Here is a 6,906-nt window from a genome sequence, read left to right as displayed (position 1 = left end):
TCCGGGTCAGGTCCTGTTTGATTGTCATCGGGTCTCGGGTCTATGTAACTATAGCTGATGACCCGAGTGGACCCAACTTGGCTGATAAACATAATTATTTGGTCACTCGGTTCCAATCGGGTCTGGTCTAGATGTACGGGTTGGGTCTATGTCTGGTTGTCATCAGGTCTATTCGGGTTCAGGTCTGAATGTCCCCCTTTTTTTGTTTATGATTGGGTTTGTTTGGGTCCAGGTCCAACTTTTTGGAACCTAGAAGACCACATTTTTGGCGATTTCACTTGTTTTTGAGAAACTTACCCCAACCAGCAATTCACTGCCTCATCCTCATTGTGCAGTACGGGGGCTCTGAAAAAACATGAACAAATGCTCCAAAAACACCCAAATATGTCATTTTAAAAACACTCTCAGTATAGTGATGCAGGTCTTTAGATGTTGTACACGTGAAATTGTGTCACTCCGAACTTTATCCGCAACATTATATTCAATTTTGTTGCGACTCGAGCAATACCTCTCCGTCCATTCTAGTAGCAGGCTACACGGAGAATGGATCAGCTGGACAGGGAAAACAGCTTGAATCGCACAAAATGGAATATAACATATGTTCGGAATCACACAATTTCATATAATCTAAAGACCTGCATCACTATATTGAGAGACCGTTTCCATTTCTAAAATGACATATTTGTTGTTGTTTTTTTAGCATTTGTTCATGTTTTTTCAGAGCCCCCGTACTGCACAATGAGGATGAGGAAGTTAATCGCTGGTTGGGGTAGGTTTCTCAAAAACAAGTGAAATCGCAAAAAGAAGTGTCTGGACCCTTCTATAACATGCCATTTACATCAAAAATTGAGATTTGGATGTAAAAAAGCGAACTTCTCCTTTGAGTAGCTAACAATAAAAAGATGGCATCCCCAAACAAACAAAGAACAACACCAGGGTGGAAATGAACATTCGAGAAAATTATACAAGCACTCAGAGAGACAGTGACTTCAGGTCAGATTTAGAGTTTGTTTGCATGTTATTGCCAAATTGAGAAAACAAACAGTAGAACAAAAGGTAAGACTAAGAGAAGGGTAAGACCTGCAAACAAAAAAAGTGTTACCCCTATTGTTATGTTTGTTCCTTTAAATAATGACAAACCGGGGCATAGGTTGAACTACTTTTAATAAACTGATACTTTAGCTAGCAATCTCCTTGTGTAGCCATGCAAGGCATTCTTCCACTTCCCCCCCTCGCATAGCCTGCTGGGTAACGTAGTCTTCATGTTATTAACACATAACAACACATCTTCCTTCCTTTGAAAGAAAACTACTTTTTCTATGTATCTAAATATGTCACATCACATTTGTTTACTCAACCTGCATAACATGCAATTTTCAATAACACACATTTCTTTCCCCCCTTTTTTTTTCTCAACTAAATGCAGTCTCTGTCCAGCAATACTCTATTGTGGCTCTATTTCTTTTCACATAAACAAAAACATCCAATCCAGATGCCCCCTTTTTTTCATATATATATATATTTTTAGCAATCCTCAATAAGCCTTTCAGGGGCTCTGACAGTCCTTTTTGTTCGTTCTGCAGAAGTGCTTCCTGAAGCAGTTGGACGGCGTTCATTGTCAGTCAGCGTGTTCTGACTGAATTGACCATTGGTAAAGGCATTTGACACTTCAGCAGTATCCTCCTGATGATCCTCAGTCCCTTGAGTGAATGGCTGAAGCCTTAGATCCACTCTGTTTCGTCTCAGTTGTGATCCATGCTCTGTTTGGATCTCATAGGATCGCGGTGCAACTTCACTCTGCACGCACCCTTGCTGCATCCAGGTTCCTGTAGTGATGTCTTGGAGTCGTACATGATCTCCAGGTTTCAGTTCAGGTAAGTGTCTTGCACTTTTGTCGTGTCGCTGTTTATTTGTCTTTCTGTTTTTCCTTTGCGAGTTTGACGTTGTGAGCACCTCTGGGTGTTAGCAAGTCCTCATGGATGGGTAGGTTGGTTCTGATGTGACGTCCCATCAACATTTGTGCAGGTGAAAGTCCATTCTGCAGCGGTGCGCTGCGGTATATCAGACTTTTTAGGAAGTCCTCCTTTCCTTCATGTGCCTTTTTCATCAGACCTTTGACAATTTTGACTGAACTTTCTGCTAAGCCATTGGACCTTGGGTAGTTGGGGCTGGAGGTGTTGTGTCGGAATCCCCAGTCATTGACGAACGATCGGAATTCAGAACTTGAGAACTGCGGACCATTGTCCGAGGACAGTTCTGACGCAACACCATGTCTTGCGAAGACTGATTTCAGGTAGGTGATTACAGCTTTGCTGGAGGTAGTTGGCAGTGTTGCTACTTCAGGGTAGTTTGAGTAGTAGTCGGTAACAACAATGTGACTTTTGCCATTGCAGTCAAAAAGGTCAACTCCAACTTTGTAGTAGGGTCGGTTGGGTACTGGATGAGGCATTAGCGGTTCTGCTTGCTGCTTTGGCCTGTAGGTCAAACAGTTCACATGAAGCAGTGGTCTGGCTGATTTCTTGGTTCATTCTTGGCCTGTACATTACTTCTCGTGCTCGTCGTTTGCATTTTTCCTCACCCAAGTGGCCCTCGTGTATTTTCTGTAGCATTTCTTTGCGTAGTGTCATGGGAATGACAATCTTGTTGCCTTTGAACACTATGTCATCCACAACAGTGAGCTCTGCTCTGCACATCCAGTAATCCTGTATTCTCCTTGGACAGTTGTTTTTCTGTGCAGGCCATCCAATCAGTATTGTTTCTTTCAACCCTGTCATTGTTTGGTCAGCTGCTGTCTCTCTTTTGATCTGTGCCATTCTCTCAGAAGACACAGGATGCAATGTTAACTTGGCTTTCAAAAACTTTCGAAAGGCAGGGCAGGATGGATATAGTTCTGTAACAGTTTGGATCTAGAGTGTCACCCCCTTTGAAGAGGGGGATGACCGCGGCAGCTTTCCAATCTCTGGGGATCTCAAACGTTACGAAAGAGAGGTTGAACAGGCTAGTAATAGGGGTTGCGACAATTTCGGCGGCTAGTTTTAGAAAGAAAGGGTCCAGATTGTCTAGCCCAGATGATTTGTAGGGGTCCAGATTTTGCAGCTCTTTCAGAACATCAGCTGTCTGAATTTGTGTGAAGGAGAAGCGGGGGGGGGGCATGGGCAAGTTGCAGCGGAGGGTGCAGAGCTGGTGGCCGGGGTAGTGGTATCCAGGTGGAAAGCATGGCCAGCCGTAGCAAAATGCTTGTTGAAATTAATTCTCGATTATTGTAGATTTATCGGTGGTGATAATGTTTCCTAGCCTCTGTGCAGTGGGCAGCTGGGAGGAGGTGCTCTTATTCTCCATGGACTTTACAGTGTCCCAAAACTTTTTGGAGTTAGTGCTACAGGATGCAAATTTCTGTTTGAAAAAGTTAGCCTTTGCTTTCCTAACTGCTTGTGTATATGGTTCCTGACTTCCCTGAAAAGTTGCATATCGTGGGGGCTATTTGATGCTAATGCAGTACGCCACAGGATGTTTTTGTGCTGGTCAAGGGCAGTCAAGTCTGAGGAGAAGTATATCTGTTCTTAGTTCTGTATTTTTTTAATAGGGCATGTTTATTTAAGATTGAGGGGAAATTACTTTTAAAGAACAACCAGGCGGAACCATACTGACGGAATGAGATCTATATCCATCCAGGATACCTGGGCCAGATCAATTAGGAAGGCCTGCTCGCTAAAGTGTTTTAGGGAGCGTTTGACAGTGATGAGGGGTGGTCGTTTGACCGCGGACCCGTTACGGACGCAGGCAATAAGGCAGTGATCGCTGAGATCCTGGTTGAAGACAGCGGAGGTGTATTTAGAGGGTAAGTTAATCAGGATGATATCTATGAGGGTGCCCATGTTTACGGATTTAGGGTTGTACCTGGTAGGTTCGTTGATAATTTGTGTGAGATTGAGGGCATCTAGTTTGGATTGTAGGATGGCCGGTGTGTTAAGCATATCCCAATTTAGGTCACCAAGCAGTACGAACTCTGAGGATAAATGGGGGGCAATCAATTCACATATGGTGTCCAGGGCACAGCTGGGGGCTGAGGGGGGTCTGTAGCAAGTGGCAACAGTGAGAGACTTATTTCTGGAAAGGTGGATTTTTAGAAGTAGAAGCTCAAACTGTTTGGGCACAGACCTGGATAGTATGATAGAGCTCTGCAGGCTATCTCTACAGTAGATTGCAACTCCACCCACTTTGGCAGTTCTATCTAGACGGAACATTTTGTAGTTGGGGATGGAAATTTCAGAATTTTTGGTGGCCTTCCTAAACCAGGATTCAGACACTGCTAGAACATCAGGGTTGGCGGAGTGTGCTAACGCAGTGAATAACTCAAACTTAGGAAGTAGACTTCTGATGTTAACGTGCAGAAAACCAAGGCTTTTACGGTTACAGAAGTCAACAAATGATAGCTCCTGGGGAGTAGGAGTGATACTGGGGGCTGCAGGGCCTGGGTTAGCCTCTACATCACCAGAGGAACAGAGGAGGACTAGAATAAGGATACGGCTAAAGGCTTTAAGAACTGGTCTTCTAGTGCGTTGGGTACAGAGAATAAAGGGGGCAGATTTCCGGGTGTTATAGAAATGATTCAGGGCATTATGTACAGACAAGGATATGGAAGGATATGAGTACAGTGGAGGTAAACCTAAGCGTTGGGTAACAATGAAAGAGATAGCATCACTGGAGGCACCGATTGAGCCGGTCTTGGCGTGTATCGGGGGTGGAACAAAGGAACTATTTGAGGCAGTTTGAGAGGGACTTGGGGTTCTACAGTGAAATTGTATAATAAGAACTAACTGGAACAGCAATAGGCAAGGCATATTGACATGGGAGAGAGGCATAAAGCAATCACAGGTGTTATTAGAGAGAGCTAAGACAACAACTGGTAATGGCGATAAAGTTTGGGCTGAGGCTAAACAGAATAAACAGGACAGGGTACCGTGTAAAGGAACAGTCCAGCAGGCATCAGCTGTGCAGCTGAGTGATCATAAGGTCCAGTGAACAGCAATATGTGAATCCGAGAGCAGTTCAAATTGGTGCTTCAGTACAGCGAGCAGGAAGCACGGTTGTAGTTTGCGTGTGCTAGCGGGCCGGGGCTAGCAGATGGATCTTCGTGGTCATCGCAACGGGAAGCCTGCTGAAACCACAGACGATTACGTTAGCAGACCAGTCGTGATGGCTCGGCAGGGCTCCGTGTCGACTCTAGGAGGTCCCGTCCGGTTGACAGAGAGGTAGATAGCCGGGAGATGTGCTTGACTCAAGGCTAGCTCAAGGCTGATTAGCCAACAACAACGTTAATTTGGTTGCAGCTAGCTAGTTGCGATTATCCAGAGTTAAAGGTCCAGTGATTCAGTGATTCCAGCAGAAAATCCGATAGGTTCTGGGTCGATAACTCGCTGTGCAGACAGTACAGACTGGCCGATAATAGTCCAGGCTAGAGCTGGCTGGTAGGTAGTGCAGGCCACGGACAATGGAGAAAAAGCCGCTAATGGTGGCTAATAGCAAGTAGTTAGTTAGCTGGTTAGCTGGCTACTCCCGTCCGGTAGACAGAGAGGTAGATAGCCGGGGCTAGCTCAAGGCTAACTGGTGCTACGGGGGCAGTGGTGATTAGCCTACAGCAACATCCATTCGACATCCATTTGGTTGCGGCTAGCTAGATCCGGTGTTAAGGTTCAGTTATTCCGGCAGAAAATCTGATGTTCTGGGTGAAAACCGCTAACGGTGGCTAAAAGCAAGTAGCTAGTTAGCTAGTTAGCTGGCTGGCTAGTTTCAACTGGAGATTCTAGATAAAGGATGAAAAGTGTGATAGACGCTAAAAACCCAATCTTACTGAAACATATATACATTTTTTTTGTCATTTAGCAGACACTCTTATCCAGAGCGACTTACAGGAGCAATTAGGGTTAAGTGCCTTGCTTAAGGGCACATCGACAGATTTTTCACCTAGTCGGCTCGGGATTAGAACCAGCGACCTTTCGGTTACTAGCACAACGCTCTTACCCACTAAGCTACCTGCCGCCCCATATATAACTTTCTTGCCTATCCCTCTGTACTGGTACATATCTCCTACTCTCACCACTCCCCACCCCTTGACCCCTCTTCCTCTACTTTCTTCACTGCCTCCGCATATGACAACTTCTTCTCTACTCTTACCCTGGAAACCTCAACCTGCTTCTCTCGCACTGGACATGTCTGATCCCCAGCCCCATGTCCACCCCTACAATTAGCACATACCACCACTTTCCCCACTGCTTCACACTCCTTTGTCTCATGCCCTTCTGCACACTTCTCACACCTTGGAATCTCCATCCTACATACTGCTGCCACATGCCCATAAGTTTGACACCTGTAACATCGTAATGTACTCGGCACATAAGCTCGCACAGGATAACTTATATATCCTAACTTCACTTTATCAGGGAAAGACTAAACTTCAAAACTCAAAAGAACAGACAATGACTCTTCTGTTTCCCCATTCTCGCCACCCTGTTTACGTCGCACCAAACGACGAGCATCACACACACCGGGAATCTTCTCCTTCAGTTGATCCACTTTTACATTTACTGCTACCCCAATAATCACTCCTCTCAATGGCGCCCTTTTCCTAAGAGCGAAACAATTCACCATTCTTTCCCCCATTTGTTTAACTCTGAGCGCCTTCTCCCTCTGTCCAACAGAAACACAAACAATTATCACTAGACCACTTCTGGTTACCCTCACCGATTCCACTATACCCAACACTTTTTTCACCCATCTTGAAACGACAAATGGATCAGCCAAAAGGCAAGGATCCACTTTTTTCCACAAACTTCACTCCTACTGTCACAGACTCATCTTTATCCTGACCCTCTGTGCAAGCCTCTGGCTCCGAGCACTTCACCACAC

Source organism: Coregonus lavaretus, assembly GCF_964263955.1.
Source record: "Coregonus lavaretus genome assembly, chromosome: 28".
NCBI lineage: Eukaryota > Metazoa > Chordata > Actinopteri > Salmoniformes > Salmonidae > Coregonus > Coregonus lavaretus.
Note: the sequence above shows the minus strand (reverse complement) of the source record.